This window comes from Lactuca saligna, chromosome 8, assembly GCF_052625555.1.
Source record: "Lactuca saligna cultivar CGN05327 chromosome 8, ASM5262555v1, whole genome shotgun sequence".
Lineage (NCBI taxonomy): Eukaryota > Viridiplantae > Streptophyta > Magnoliopsida > Asterales > Asteraceae > Lactuca > Lactuca saligna.
The window spans coordinates 49164957-49182122 of record NC_136424.1 but is presented as its reverse complement, the minus strand read 5'-3'; positions in this window follow the sequence as shown (position 1 = coordinate 49182122).

Here is a 17166-nt window from a genome sequence, read left to right as displayed (position 1 = left end):
ACCCAAATGTAATATTAAGGCTAGGACCCAACACAATATTTTATAACTTAGAAAAGAGATGCTATAATCCAAGCTATAAAATATATGAAGGTAGGTGAATGACGATTCACCAACTTCCACCATGAAAAAAGAAATAAATTATTAGGTTTTAATTGGTTTTGAAACTCCTAGATTCTTTGAGATTCATTGAACTTTTCAATGGCATGTTTCAATCACAAGTGTGCCCTTCAAATTTTGTGACTGGGATGCCGAGGATCACAAAACAAGGTGTGAAGTAACCATGCAAATTACTTGGTACCCTTAATGTTTACCTCTCAATCAATGTGTCGGTTAACCACACGCGCTCCATCGACCTACGATAAACCTTAAGTCAACCTTTGCCTACCTTGTTAAGTCCAGGTTAGCGTGTCGGTTAACCACAAACGCTCCGCTAACGACTTAAACAAAGTGCAAAGTTATATTTCATGGGTTAGCACCTTATTCACATTTTCCTAAAGTAACTAAGATTGGGAATTTATAAAACATTTAGTTACTTTACTTTAAACGTACTTTTAATGAAGATTTAAAGTCATTGTCCTACCCATTCAGCTAACGACCCTCCACCAGTTAAGGAAGCGGTAGGTGAGAGTGGACACCCATTAAGCTGCCATTTTATAGGCAACAACCTTATACCCCCCCCCCCCCCCTTATAGATTGACTTCGTGAATGAGGCCTACTAATGGTAAAACGACTTTTGTTCTTTATATATATATATATATATATATATATATATATATATATATATATATATATATATATATATATATATATATATATATATATATATATATAAACGTATAATATTATAAAGTATAAGGGTTGAATTTTAACTTTTAAAATTCTAGGGGTTGGAACTAAAGTTTTTAAAGTGACTTTACATGTTCCAAAACTTGAGGGCAAGTTTTGTAACTTTCAAAACTTTTCATCTTTCATAACTTATGAGCTAATGGTTTATTAAAATGAGAGACTTTTTATTTTATGTAACCTATGTGTTTCATAATGGACTTTAGAAGTGTGACTTTTGGTAATTGATAACTTGACGACAAATTATGGATTCCATTAAAACACATCAAGATCAAGAATTAAACTAACAAGCAAGTTACAAACAATTTCTATGATATTCTAAACTCATAAGTTCATGAATGTTCATATCAACAATTTCAAGAATCATAACTAAACCATACAAAGCTTGAAATTTTGATATTAGCCATTGAAAATGGATTAGCATAACCATTACACCATCTAAAACAGGTTTTACAAGACCAAAACAGTTTAGGGTAATCTTTCTAGTCCATTTCCAACAGCAAAACTCAAAAATCTGCAATCAGGGGCTTCCACTCGTCGAGTGCATGAACCTACTCGACGAGTAGGATGAATTATCACATGAACTCATCGAGTCCCCCCATGGACTCGGCGAGTTCACTCAACAGATATCCGTTTTTTGAGTTTTTTCAACAAGTTCGCATCAAGTATCAAGTAGACAAGCCTAGGCTTTGATACCACTGCAGGTTTTTGAGCATTCTAACACTCTTAAGGTGTACATGCAACCTTAGAAACCTTGGATCTATGTTTTACTAAGATACATGCAAATTTGATTTCCAAGGCTATTAACCTAACTAGCATGACATGTGGAAGTTTTAAACATAATAGCTAGTTGAGATACATACCTTTTGTTGGTTGGATTCCTTGAGAACCTTGTAAGCCTAGCACCTCAAGTGTGATGCCTCAAATGTCTCATACAACACCACAATACTTGGAACGACCTTGAGAGAAGTACACTTACACTCCAAAAATCGGTTTGACCTCTTACTTGCTTGTAGTGCCCGATTTTCCTAGACATGGGGCCTTTATTTAGTTGTGACACAGGTAGGGTTACACCATGTAAACCCTAATTGTCATGGCTTTCCATATTCCATGATCCATGGGTTTGCAACCTCCATGGACTATCCATGGAGCACTTTATGGGTTTTAACCCAATCCATACAAACCATGGATCATTAGCCCAACTATACAAGAATAGATGATTTACACAATCAACCCCATATATTTAATTAGTCTCTTTTTGATCACTTAATTAATTATAACTTAATTCTTGATCAATACTAATTAAATAATATTATTAATATATTAGAACTTATAATATATTAATAAACCTTAAGTGTTATTTCTCTCATTTAGTCTATCCAAGTGTTGCAATGCCATGCAACCCAAATGGACCATGCTAACCGGGTCAAGTATATTCTAGGAATAGTTATGAACTTAGACACATAATCCAACAGAGCGTACGTTGTGTACGCCAGGCGTACTGGAGCTACCCCTAATACCTTGGGCATACACCGCCTACGTAGGGCATACATGGTAAATACTTAAACCCTAATATTTAGAGTTTTATCCATTATAGAAGCATCATTATCTCTAATTTCTTATTCCCTCACCAACCTCCATCTGAGAAAAACGACCCTCTAGCTAACCCTAAGTGAGAAGAGTGCACCTTGAGCTTATCTTTGTGTTTTGTGGTATTCGTGAAGAAGAAGAAGGTAGTAAGAAGAACTTGGAGCTTGGAAGCAACTTGGATCTGAGATTATCTCCTTGAAAGCAACCACAAGGAGGTAAAAAGTTCATAACTTGAATACGCTATGTTGTCGATCTAGCTATTTCTTCATTTAAAGCATTTTTTGTCCCAAAATGATGATTCATGAGCATGGCATTCTCTTAACCAAATAAGTCATTGTTTTAGTCCTTATGAGGTGTCTTGAGTCATCAAAAATGTACTTTTTATGGTTAGTTTTTCTCCATGTGTGCTCTAGAAGGTCCTAAGGCATTAAGATATCGAGATTTTTGTATTAAGCACTTAATGGACATGAAAAGTCATAAAGTTGGAAACTTTTTATGACTCTTAGTGGTATTTTAGCCTTGGATCTAAAAGGTAGACGTGAGAGCTTAATGTATTAAGCTCCTATTGAGAAAATAAGGTTCTAAGCTTATGTGGTCAATCTCCCGACTTCGGTTAAAGCTCAAGTACACCCAACATAGGAGCAAAGTACACATTGTGTACTCGGCTGTGTGGACTAAGTTAAATCCTTTACCCATTGACTTTGACTTTTACCAGGGTTGACCAAGTTTCACTTAAGGGTATTTTTGGGTATTTTGAGTTGCAGTTAAGCCTTGGTCTATATCTATTGAATATGTGCCTTGTAGAGTAGGTATTTAGAGCAGTATATTGTTCAACTATTCGTCAGACTGTGAGGTGAGATTCCTCATTGTCCTTGTGGGTCGAAGGCACCAATGCCGACCCATTTGGTTATGTATCCTAATATCTAGGATGTTGTTATACATTAGTAATATGTAGATATGCCTGCTAGTATGTTTACCATTTATATGAGTATCTATTTTTGGATATATGTTATTTGTTGTGTGTATGTGGATATGGTATGTTGGGGTTGAGATCGTACTTCTTGGTGCTGTAATTTAACAAATCGGGGCATTCCAACCGTAAAGTTGTGTGCCAGGGAATTCTAGTCAAAAGGTTGTGGGCCAGGGGTAATCCACCCAGAAGGTTGTGGACATGTTATGTATTGGTCATTCCAATCGTAAGGTTATGGGCCGAGGCATTCAAACAATAAGGTTGTGGGCCAAGGATAATCTAACCAGGAGGTTGTAGAACCGTTATTTGTTTGATTATATGTTTGTGTGGTGGTACTTTGGGGGAACTCACTAAGCTTTGGCTTATAGTTTTAGTTTATGGTTTTAGGTACTTCCGATGATCGTGGGAAGGCAAAGGCATGATCGTACACAACTTCCCGTTTTGTCATTGGATCTTGGGGAAAGACACTGATTTGAATTAATACTTTTAAAACAATGAATATTTTGTAAACAATGATGATGAATGGTTCATTTTTGAAAATTTTAAATTATTGAGATTTTTTAGCGTTACAAGTTGGTATCAGACCCTTGGTTTGAGAGAATTGGATGAGCATTCATGAGAATACAGACTCAAACTAGGGAACTGCAAAAGATTTTAAACTGATTTTTCAAAAATTGTTTTCAAAAGTAAACAAGGAAGGATGCGATGTGTACGATCAGCGAGAGCAACAAAGTATACCCCAAATTACCCACTGTTATTTGCTATTATGTATGTGATAGAACAACATGCTAGTAATAGGCTAGGGATCTTTAGGAATCGCATGATAGAATTGTCTGATAATTGATGCATGGTAGCCTAGGATTTCTTTCTTGTATGACATTAACATCATTTCTATAGTTGCTTAGTGTATGCATCATAGTTATACATAACTAAGATTCTATAGCCTAAAAATGTTTGGTTTAGCCTTATTTACTGTTCTTGTTTGATGAAGTGATTAGGCTAGAATCAGGCATTCGACTGTCTTATGGATCTAGTGTTAAGTATGATTAGCAAACACAAGTGTTGTAGGGTTAGTGGAAGTTTCATGGATGAGTTATGTGGGGTCATCCGGCTAGTTAAGGAATGTCTAGCCTTTTTCTAGGAAGTGAGAATATCATATATGATTACTCTAGTGTGTGTTGTTAAGGTTGTTGTGATGACCTTCTAAGAAAAAATATGGGTAGGTGCGGAAGGTAGTATGGGCGCGTACTACTAGAAGCACATGACTCATATACATAGCAGGGAAGTCAGAACCCATAGGGTTTTGTTGTTTGGAATAGCTCATATGGTTTGATATATGCCTCATCTGATATTTTATAGTTTATTTTAAGTATGGTGGTTACAAGGAGATTTAAGTTAGGAGCTTGATCGAGTGGCCATGATGGGTCAGGGTTGACCGACGACCAAGTTAAGTAGATGATTCATGATGAGTTTGTTTCTATCGGAGTTTTATGGGTCTATCAAGACCACCATGATGGAGTTCTTTGATGACCGATATTTTGCAATTTCTGAGGCTGTTGCTGCAACTACTGGCATCACTACTGCGGGGAGAGCCTTACAATACCGGGACTTCGACAATACAAAGACCCCACTGTTTGATGGGGTTCAGGATTCAATTATTGCTATGAGGTGGCTCTCAGATTTTAATGGATGTTTCTTTACTTGTTCCTACCCAACTGACCAGAAGGTCAAGGACGCTTTGAACCTTCTTTGATCTGGTGCAAAGGTTTGGTGGATATTAGTGACTAGCTCATACACTCTGGAGCATAAAGAGGCCATGACTTGGGAGTAGTTCTCTGAGTTGTTCCGCTTGATATATGTTCCAATAGTGGAGCGGGAGAGTCTAGTACAAAAGTATTTGGATCCGAGGCAGGGGACTAAGTCGGTGATTGAGATCAACAAGATGTTTACAGAGAGATCTATGTTTTGTCCTGAGTTTGCTGCTTCCAAGCAAGCTCAGATGACCGGTAGTTGAGCATGCTCAAGACGGATATCTGCCAGTTCGTTATCCACACAACACTATGGTACACTTGTTGAGTTATAGGAGGCTGCTAGGAGGCAGGAGATTGAGATGGAGCTCCAGGTGAGAGAGCAGAGGCAGGCTCTGGTATAGATGCAACCTGTATCAAAGCAGTTCAAGCTTAATGATTCGAGGTATAGAGGGCAGAGGGGTCACACTTGAGGTAAGTGTGTCAGGGTTCATAAGGGTATTTGTCAATCTTGATATGCTTGCCACAAATATGGCAAGGAGGGGCGTTACACCAAGGACTGCTGTCAGTAGGCTCTAGTACCGAGCATCAGGATTTGCTATCACTGTGACCATCTGGGCCATATGAAGGCCTAGTGCCCTTTGTTTACTATTAGACCGGCACAGGCTCTAGCGTTGGCTACTCCGAGGATCACTGATGGGAGCCAGGGTAGGGTGGAACCCCCGGGAGGCAAGAGGTTGTGCTTTTTAGATCACGACAGCGGAGGCCTGGGCTGTATCGGACATCATTACTGGTATGTTTCTATTTATCATTATGTCAATTATTTTATAATATGCTTATGTTTATGTTTCTAATAGGTACATTCTTGGTGAATTCTTTTCATGCTCTTGTGTTATTTGACTCGAGCGGGAGTCGGTCCTTTATGTCTTGGTATTTTAGTAGGGATTTTGATATGACTCTTAACGATTTGGAGTGTCTATTGCGGGCTTCTTTGCGAACATTCAATTTGTGCATACGTAGTGTATCAGGGTTGTGTCTTGGAGGTTTTTGGGGTGCCTTTTATGATTGATTTGATTCTCATCCCCATTGGAGATGTATGCATGATAGTGGGGATGAATTGGTTGAGCAAGTTTGGTGTTATGATTGATTGCAAGGGTCAGCGAGTAGTAGTTCGAACCCCAAGTGGGGGAGAACTGGTCATCTATGGAGAGGGAACTAGGTTTGGATCAGGGTTTTTTTTGGCGGCCAAGCCTCGATAGTATATTCAGCATGGGTGTGTAGGTTATCTTGCATATGTGGTTGATAATCGGGTTGGGGAGCAGGTCTCAGTTTCAGATGTGCCACTTGTCAGGGAATTTGTTGATGTGTTTCCGGAGGAGTTACCCGGTGTGCCTCCTGAGAGACAGGTTGAGTTCAGGATTGACCTAGTGTGAGGTGCGGCCCCGATTGCCAAGGCGTTGTACCATTTGGCACCGCTTGATATGTAGGATTTATCCTCTCAGCTTCAGGAACTGCTAAGCAGGCTATTCATCAGACCGAGCAGTTCGCCGTGGGGAGCACCGATATTTTTTGTCAAGAATAAGGATGGTTCTCACCGTATGTACATTGATTACCGGGAGATGAAAAAGTTGATGATAAAGAACCGATATCCCCTTCCGCAAATTGAAAACCTCTTTGATCAGTTATAGGGTGCATATTAGTTCTTCAAGATCGATCTGAGGTCCTAGTACCATTAGGTGATGGTGGGAGAGGAGGATGTGGAGAAGACAACGTTCTAGACTCGTTATGGGCCTTATGATTTCGTGGTGATGCCATTTGGTCTGACTAATGCGCATGCGGTGTTTATGGATTTGATGAATCGGGTATGTAGGCTGATGCTCAATCATTTAGTTATTGTTTTTTTAATGATATCTTGGTGTATTCCAAGACCAGAGAGCAGCATGAGGATCATCTTCGAGAGCTTTTGGGAATGTTGAGGCGAGGACAATTGTATGCCAAATTCTCGAAGTGTGAGTTTTAGTTACGAGAGGTCCAATTCTTGGGACATCTCGTTAACCAAAATGGGATTTTTGTCAATCCGACCAAGATCGAGGTTGTGATGCAGTGGGAGTTTCCGATATCACCCTTAGATCGAGGTTGGCGGGATATTATCGGAGGTTTATCCAAGATTTCAGCAAGATCGATGTACCCCTCACTCATATAACGAGGAAAGGAGTGGATTTCGGATGGGTCCGTGAGCAGAAGATGCATTTGAGACACTGCGATAGAGGTTATGTGAGGCTCTGGTATTGACCTTCCAGAGGGTGTTAAGGATTTTGTGGTATTCTGTGATGCATCCATCAGTGGTTTGGGGTCAGTTCTTATGTAGAGGGGACGAGTTATTGCATATGCTTCTCGGTGGATGAAGCCGTATGGGACACGATATCCTACTCATGACCTGGAGTTGGGGGCAGTGGTATTTGCCCTGAAAATCTGGATACATTATCTTATATGGGGACCGTTGTATCATTTACACAGATCACAAGAGTGTGTGATATCTTATGGACCATCCGAATCTGAACATGAGGCAGTGCAAGTGGCTGGACGTGGTTAAGGATTATGAGTTTATGACTATGAGATCCTTTACCATCCAACTAAAACAAATGTGGTCGCAGATGCCTTGAGCCGTGAGTTGGTTGGATCTTTAGCTGCAAATATGTGTATGAGGATATCCATTGATTCTACACTTTTGGATTTGATAATATGGAAACAGGCAGAGGGAGTCAAGAATGAGAATTGGAAACACGAGAGGATCAGGGGCGAGATCGACCTATTTGTCACTAATAGTCGGGGATTGTTGACCTGGTGGGATCTGGTTTGGGTTCCGGGATATAGTGGGATCAGATATATAGTTTTGGAGGAGGCTCATAAGTCTCGCTTTTCGATACACCCAGGAGCCAACAAGATGTATTAGGATTTGAGACAAAGTTACTGGTGGTCGTATGAAGAGGGAGATAGCCTGATATGTTGAGAGGTGTATGACCTGCAGGATGGTCAAGGAGAGCATCAGAGGCTGCATGGCAAGCTATAGCCTTTGGAGGTTGCAATGTGGAAGTGGGAACAAATCATCATAGATTTTATCACCAAACTACCGAAGTCTGCAAAAGGTTTTGATGCTATATGTGTCATCGTGGATCGATTGACCTAGAGTGCCCACTTTTTGCCATTCGGGAGAGCTCCTAGACCAAAAAGTTGGCCTATGTGTGTTCGGGAGATTATTGTTCGTCATGGGGTTCTGGTCTCCATTATATCAGACCGAGATGTTCGGTTCACTTCCCGATTTTGGCAGAAGTTACACGGGGAACTGGGTACGAGGCTACATTTCAACATTGCTTATCATCCACAAAACGATGACCAGAGTGAGCGGACCATCCAAACACTTGAGGATATGTTTCGGGCTTGTGTCATAGATTTCGATGGGAGTTGGGATTCCTACCTACCTCTTGCGGATTTTCCTACAACAACCACTATCACTCCAACATTGTTTCCCTTCTTTTTGAGATCTTGTATGGTTGGAGATGTTGTACCATAGTTTGTTGGGGAGAGGTTGGTCGCAGAGTTATGGGAAGGACTAAAGTAGTTCTCCAGACCATGGATCTAATCCAACAGATCTGGCAGAGGCTGTAGACATCTCAGAGTCAGCAGAAGAGTTATGCTGACCGGTGCCGATCAAAGTTAGAGTTTCAGGTCGACGATATGGTAATACTAAAGGTCTTACCCTGGAAAGGTGTGATATGCTTCAGAAAGAGGGGAAAATTCAGTACCCGGTATATTAGACCGTTTTGTGTGATCGCCTGGCTAGGCACAGTGGTCGGCAGGTTAGATTTGCCGAGTGAGCTCAGCCAGATCCACAATACATTTAATACTTCGCAGTTGCGAAAATGCATATCGGACGACGAGGAAGTGGTCCTTTTGTATGATATTCAAGTCGATGAATGCCTGGATTATATTGAGAGGTTGGTAGCGATAATGGAGAGAAAGATTAAGGTTTTGCGCAACAAGGAGATATCTTTGGTAAAGGTTCAGTGGAAACATTAAAAAGGCTCCGAGTGTACCTAGGAGCTGGAGCTAGAGATGCGGGAGCATTATCCTACGTTATTCGCGACAGCCGACTTCCAGGGCGAAGTCTAGTTCAAGTGGGGGAGAATTGTAACATCCCGATGATGAGGTATTTTCAATTTTAAACCTAAGTATGAAAGAATATTGCATTTTGAACCTTAGGTTCAAGAAAGATTGCAAGAATGGACCATAGTGCCATTTTGGTAATTTTGACCAGGAGGTTTGTACATTGAGCGTACGTTGTGTATGTTAGGCGTACTGGAGCGGACCCTAGTATGCTAGGCATACACCGCATAGGTAGGGCATACGTGGTAAATCATTAAACCCTAATTTTTAGGGTTTTGTCCATATATAAGCACCATTATCTCTTATTTCTCATTCCATTATCCACCTTCATCTGAGAAAAACGACCCTCTAGCTAACCCAAAGTGAGAAGAGTGCACCTTGAGCTTATCTTTATGTTTTTTGTATTCTTGAAGAAGAAGAAGGTGGTGAGAAGAACTTGGAGCTTGGAAGCAACTTAGATATGAGATTATCTCCATGCTTGCAACCTCTAGGAGGTAAAAGCTCATAACTTGATCACCTTATCTTGTAGAGCTAGCCATTTCTTCATTTAGGGCACTTTTGGTCCCTAAAGTGATGATTCTTGAGCATGGCATTGCTCTTAACCAAATAAGTCATCCTTTCAGTCCTTATAAGGGGTCCTGAGTCATAAAAATGTAGTTTTGATGCTTAGTTTTTCTCCATGCATTCTCTAGAAGGTCTTAAGGCATCAAGATGTTGAGATTTTGTGTATTAAGCACTTAATGGACATGCAAAGTCATACAGTTGGAAACATTTATGACTCTTAGTGGTATTTTGGATTTTAAATCTGAAAGTTGGATGTGGGAGCTTAATGTATTAAGCTCTTATTGAGGAAATGAGGTTTTAAGCGTACGTCGTGCGTACCTCGGCATACACCGCATGTACGTGGTCAATCTACTGACTCCGGTCAAAGCTCGAGTACGCCTAATGTAGGAGCTGAGTACTCCCTGCGTACTCGGCTGAGTAGACCAAGTTGACTCCTTGACCCGTTGACTTTGACTTTGACCAGGGTTGACCAAGTTTCACTTAAGGGTATTTTAAACTACAGTTAAGCCTTGTTCTCTATCTTTGAATATGTGTCTTGTAGAGCTGGAATTTAGATTAGTGTATTGTTCAGCTAATCATCAGACTGTGAGGTGAGTTTCCTCACTGTCCTTGTGAGTTGAAGGTACCAATGTCGTCCCCTTTGGTTATGTAACCTAATATCTAGGATGTTGCTATACAATAGTAATCTGTAGATCTGCCTTTTAGTCTGTTAAATGGTTATATGAGTATCTGTTGTTGGATATATGTTATTTATTATGTGGATGTCGACATGTTATGGTGGGGTTGAGACCGTACTATTTTGTGTTGTAAGTCAACAGACCGGGGCATTCTAACCGTAATGTTGTGGGCCAAGGCATTCCTATCAGAAGGTTGTGGGCAGGGGGTAATCCAACCAGGAGGTTGTGGACCCGTTATGTATTGGGCATTCCAACCGTAAGGTTGTAAGCCACGACATTCTAACTGTAAGGTTGTCAGTTAGGGGTAATCCAACCAAGAAGTTGTGGACCCGTTATTTGTTTGATTATATGTTTGTGTGGTGGTACTTTGGGGGAACTCACTAAGCTTTGACTTATAGTTTTAGTTTATGGTTTCAAGTACTTCCGAGGATCGTTGGAAGGCGAAAGCGTGATCGTACACAACTTCTTGTTTTGTCATTGAATCTTGGGGAAAAACAATGATTTGAAATAATACTTTTGAAACAATGACTATTTTGTAAACAATGATGATGAATGATTGATTTTTAAAAAAATTAATTTATTGCGATTGTTGAGTGTTACACTTTGACCCCTAAAAGTTAACTTTAACCTTAACAAAGATAACTTAATGATAATACATAACTGAAAACTAACCTCGATCACGGAATGGGAAGATTCAAGTCGTTACATAGGCTATGTTGTCGGGTCTTTAAAACGCACCTAACTTAGCCCTTTAAGAGCATACAGCCTATCCCCTGAATAGCTGGGCCTAAACTGTTTACCTGACCATCTCCTCATACACATCAATCTAACTTGATCGTGGGAGCCTACTCTCGGATTACAGTTATTAAGACAATCTAATTGTTTTGTTCTCTATCAAGGCAGGAACTCACTAACACACATACTTCAAATCTACAATCCATATTTGACACCAAGATCCGATGACACGATTCCATGTAACATTAGTATGTCTTATGACTACTTGCACTTAGCGTAAATAACTTAATATTACCAAAGCGGGTAATGAACTTTGGTTTTTTGTCCACATTAAGGTAACCATTTTTTTTCCATACACATTTACCTAGTAAACTTGTTTGACATGTTTATAGTAGGGTAATATTGTTGGTAATTACCGGTCATATTACCCTATTTTGAACACATCGAACAAATTTAATGGTTAAATGTGTACAAATAAAACATAATTATCTAAATATGGACAAAAACCATAGTTCGTTACCCTCTTAGGCCATTAATCCATTATATTAGGTTGAAAACATTATTCAATTTGGTTGTTTCTCATACAATAAATAAGAAAGATACGATAAGAAATTACTAATGCTTATCATCATTATCTTAATATAATGCATTTTTATGTCGAATAATTAGTCATTATCAAAGTTTTTTAAGAAAAGGAGCCTATAATAGAATAATTAGATAATTAATATAGATGAATTAAAAATTAACCTGCCGACTTCTTTTGAAAATTGTATATCACATGTTGTTCTACTTATCGTCATATTGAATTAATTTGTTTTTAGCTTGAGAATAAAAAAATATAATTTTGTTTTAAGAAAGTTCAAAATTTTATGTCATTAAGTAAAGGCGTTTGATATGAATAAGATCGTATTAGTTCGAAATAATAAATTTTATTTTATTTTGTATAAATAAATACTAAAATTTAAAACTTGCTATCGTAATAAATGAAACATTGCTACCTTAATTAAATAAACTTAGTTCACCTAAACATCTATTTATAGGTAGTTACAAGTATAAATTGTTTGATTTATAAGTTTAAGGATGTGTTTGTCGTACTATAAATAGCTGAAAAATTAAATTATTTTTGAGTTTACTTATTTTTATTTTTTGAATTTTTTATTTTTAACAGGTTAAAAAATAACTTATAAACTAACTATCTTTTTAAAAAGCAATTTAGAGTAGCTTTTTAGGATTTTTTTTTTCTTAATTAATAATATAAATATATTCTTTTAAATATCTTTTATGTCTTTCAATCAACTTTTATATATATATATATATATATATATATATATATATATATATATATATATATATATATATATATATATATATATATATATATATACTACGTTATAACCCGTGTACTACATGGTTGGAAAAATAAAATAATATTAGGACTATAAATTCATAACCATTAATAATAATTTATTAAGACTATAAATTAATAAGCATTAATTATAATTTTGCAACCAGTATAAAGGTAACAAAATTAAGACCAAAAAAACCAATCAAGAAGTTAGAAACAAAATATAGAATCCTTATGATAAAATGATATAAAAGGATTATGACTTTATAGTTATCACTTCGTACACCGACATGTACATATACATATGTATTACTTAGTAAATTAAAATATAGAATCCTTATGATAAATGAAAAAAAATAATTGAAAGATCCCAACTAAAATGATATAAAAAGATTATGATCTTATATTTATCAATCCATACACCGACACATATACATATGTATTACTTTGTAAATTAAAATATAGAATCCTCATGATAAATGAAACAAAATAATTGAAAGATCCCAACGAAAATGATATAAAAAGAGTATGACTTTATAGTTTTTGCTTAGCTAATAGATTTTCAAGAGGAGATTTCTAAAATCTAATATCACAAGAACATCTCATAAAACTTTATAGTTATTATTACTTAGCATAGCCGCGTGTGAAAGCAAATCCAAAACAAACAAAAAAAACAATAATAAATAAATTGATTAACTGCCGAAACATGACTTGAAATTGAGCAAGAAACTCATAAGTTTTGGGCAATGAAAATCCCAAAAAAGAAAAAAGAAGAAGATGAATTTACTCAAATTTAAATCCCAATTCCTAAAATTTTGGAACAAAAAAGAGAAAGTAAATATATATTAAACCTGTAAAGAGCGATAGTGGTGATTCAGGTAAATCTGGATTCCTTTGGGTGGAGAAAAATAACTCTAAAACAGAGCATTGAAATAACAAACTCCCAGGCATATTCCGAAAACAAATATATAGATCAGTTATGTACAGAAACAAACAAATGCGATTGTACTCAAAAGAATGAGACCTAGAAATCTTTTCGGCCCTTGACGGTTGCAAATCTTCATTGCAAAAATCAAAGACATTAATCATCGGTAAATAATCAAAATAAAATGATATTTGATCAAAAATCATAAAACACCATCTTCAACCTCATGTATGAACGTGATCAAATATAATGAAATAACCGAAGTCGCCGTTGAAAGAAAACTTGTAGAGAAAGAGAAGTATTTTTTAGGAATCAGATTTAGAATGGAAATAAATAAATTAGTTCCTGATTTTTTGGGATTGATTGGTTGCAAGATTAGAATCCAATACAACATAGCAATTAGCAAGTCAAAAATTTTAAGTGGGAAAAACAATTAAGGATGGTTTATAATACTGACACGTGGCAAGATGAAGGTCTAAAAAGAGGACAAATGGTATGGAGTGTTTTATTAGAAGAGAAGAATATATATATATATATATATATATATATATATATATATATATATATATATATATATATATATACTAGGTATGTCTAATGGTCATGCTTAGCACGACCCAAGAAGCGTAATGTGATTATTGCCTTGCTAATGTTGTTAACACTTCCTAAATGTAACATTATTTGATGGATGAAGGTTAAAGTTAACAATATTGGTTTCATCATCTACTACAATTTTATGATGCGACAAGTATTCACATATTCTTTTCTTTATTGTTTTTTTTTTTTAAAAAATGTAATATCCATACATTATATATTTAAAGGCGTGATGTGATCATAGTACATGCAAACTAAAATCAAAACAACTCTATGATTAGGGAAACATATTTGTATTAAATGGGAGCATCACAAACTTTATCTATGAACCTTCTCTTTTTGAAAATAAGAGAAATTGAAAGTAAAATGCTATAATTTTGTGGTCTTTTTAAAAGTACATTAAGAAGAAAAATGATAGTATAATGATATAGCGTTTTCAAAGTACAATGCATTAATAAGATCAAGCTCTTCGCACTCCTGTTATTTACTTCACCGTTTAGTAGAATGTTCATATAAACGTTAAAAATCATCTCAAAGTAGGAAAATAGAAAATGGTTACTGCTGCAGCGAGTACATTGTTCTCCTTCAACTCTATGTGTATTCTTGACCTATAATGCCATATCACAAAGAGAAATAAGACAAATATATTCAGATATTAATCAACGCCAAATTCAATGGTGTTTACCCTTAAAATATATATGATCATGTTATTGATGGGTTTTGGTCATAAGACATCCTATGTGCTCATACAAACCCTAATGCTTGGATCTAGGTTTCTCTATTGTACATGCAAGTTATCCAAGGCTATAAACCCTAATTCTAGCATTCAAGTAATCATATTAACATAAGAATAGGTTTATAATGTTACCTTGATTGTTATGTAGTAATAACAATCCCAAATCTCCTTGTATTGACTTTGGAAGGCTTAGAGTCACAATTGTCACTCCTCTAATGGTTCACAAACACCATAAGCAAGAGGATGAAGAGGAGAGAGGTTGGAGGCTGCCAAAAACGTGTAGAAACCCTAACAAGAAGCTTAGCCACGTTTTTGAGCCTTAAGGGGTCTTTATATAGTTGGGCTATTAGGGTTATCTAACAAGGAAACCCTAAATTGGATGCTTAAGCCCTAAGCAACCCATGGAGCCCTTTCCTCAAGGCCTTGGACGATTTCATATGGGCTTCCCCATAGAATTCGTCCACCTTATCATATAAGGCAATCTATGGCCGAAATTATAATTATCTTATAATTACAATTCCAGTCCCTTAAGTTTAATTAATCTCTTTTAGTCACAAAACTAATTACTAATTAATTATTGACTAATATTAATTAAACAATATGGTTTCTCCTTTAATATATTATTCTCATAATACATTAATAAATCATATTTAATCCTTTCTCTCCATAATTCATCCTATCAAGTTGCTTTGGTGAAGGCAACCCAAAAGGACCATGCACCATCGGGTCAAGTACATACCAAAATATTTATGGACTTAGACACTAATCCAACAGTCTCCCACTTGGACAAGTCTAATAACTATTCTACGTATGACTTCTGATCCTGATCTGCAATCGTAGCTTTCCAAAGCCGCTGTCAACTCTGATCCTATCAGATACGCGTGTCCTTAGATAAGGGATCATATATTCCTCCATTATAGATATCATATGAGATATGATTTCTAATCATTCTCTTTGTACTACTTATCGATTTCTGATTTATGACAATAGACTAATTAAACAAATCAAATTAGCCCTAGCCCGGCCGAGCATTTACGTTTGTCATCACTAAACCATCAAGGGGCCCAAAGATATCGCTTTTATCCTACTTTGGATAAAAGGAACAGATAAACTTTGATACAATGCTTGCTTGCACTTACTCACCGAATCACACACAATAATATGTTTTATAACACCAAGTTACTAGTGCGTTTTCATATTATCAATATGCAACCGATTAGCATGATACAACTCACACATCTTGGTTTCAAGAATATAAGATGTTATCGTCTCACCAATCACTCGTGATACAACTCATGGAGTGATCCAAGTGAGCGTGGGTTTAATCCAATGCGAAAATTCATATTCATAAGCACTCATGAACGTTGCAGCAATCATTTGCTTATGTCTAATACTCTTTTAGACAATCCACACACCAATTCACGACAGTCTTTATTCATATCTACTTCCAACATATGAACGACTGTGGCCCGTTTGAATAATTTGATTATTCTTAATAAACTCAATTATTCTGGAAGTCAAAACATGCAAAGTGAAACACAAGAATAATACTAATCCCATATGGCCTCAACCCTTTGAGCATAAATAAAACACCTTTTATTTATCACCATATCGATTACTCATTATTTGTCGTTTCGGGTAATCAATTTCTTACTTGAATTATTACACTTGTCTCATGCTCCTAGCATGCACACAATGTTTACCTATGGTTCTTACTTTGTGAAATAGATCACACTGAACACATTTCCAATCATTCTCATTTCACAACTCCAAATCCTTTTTCATAAGTGAAAGAATATCAAATTCTTGCTACTTATAGAATATGCTAGATTCTAACATCCTATGCAATGATTCTTTCGTAATGTCACTGCACCAAAGTCACAAAGACTATTGCCAATGATATTACAAAGTCCTCTATCGGAGATTGTTACAAGACAATTCCTTAGATACGATGTCTCTCACTCAAAGTATATTCTTTTGAACATCCTTTTGCATAAAGGTTTCTAATCTAGTCATAAATTTTCAATATTTACTTCCCAGTATGGACACGCTTCCATATGTTCCATATGACGACTCATTTCTTAATAGAATCTTATCTATTCATAATAATGTCAATATGGTCCATCCAATACCATGCTTCCAACTACTCACAAGCAACCAATCCTCGTCGAACTTTGGATTGTCCTTTGATAGTTTTTTAATTATTTTAGTCAAAACCAATTCTAGTCCCTTTTCCCTCTAAATGCGCTAGACATTTGGAAAATTTTAGAATGGT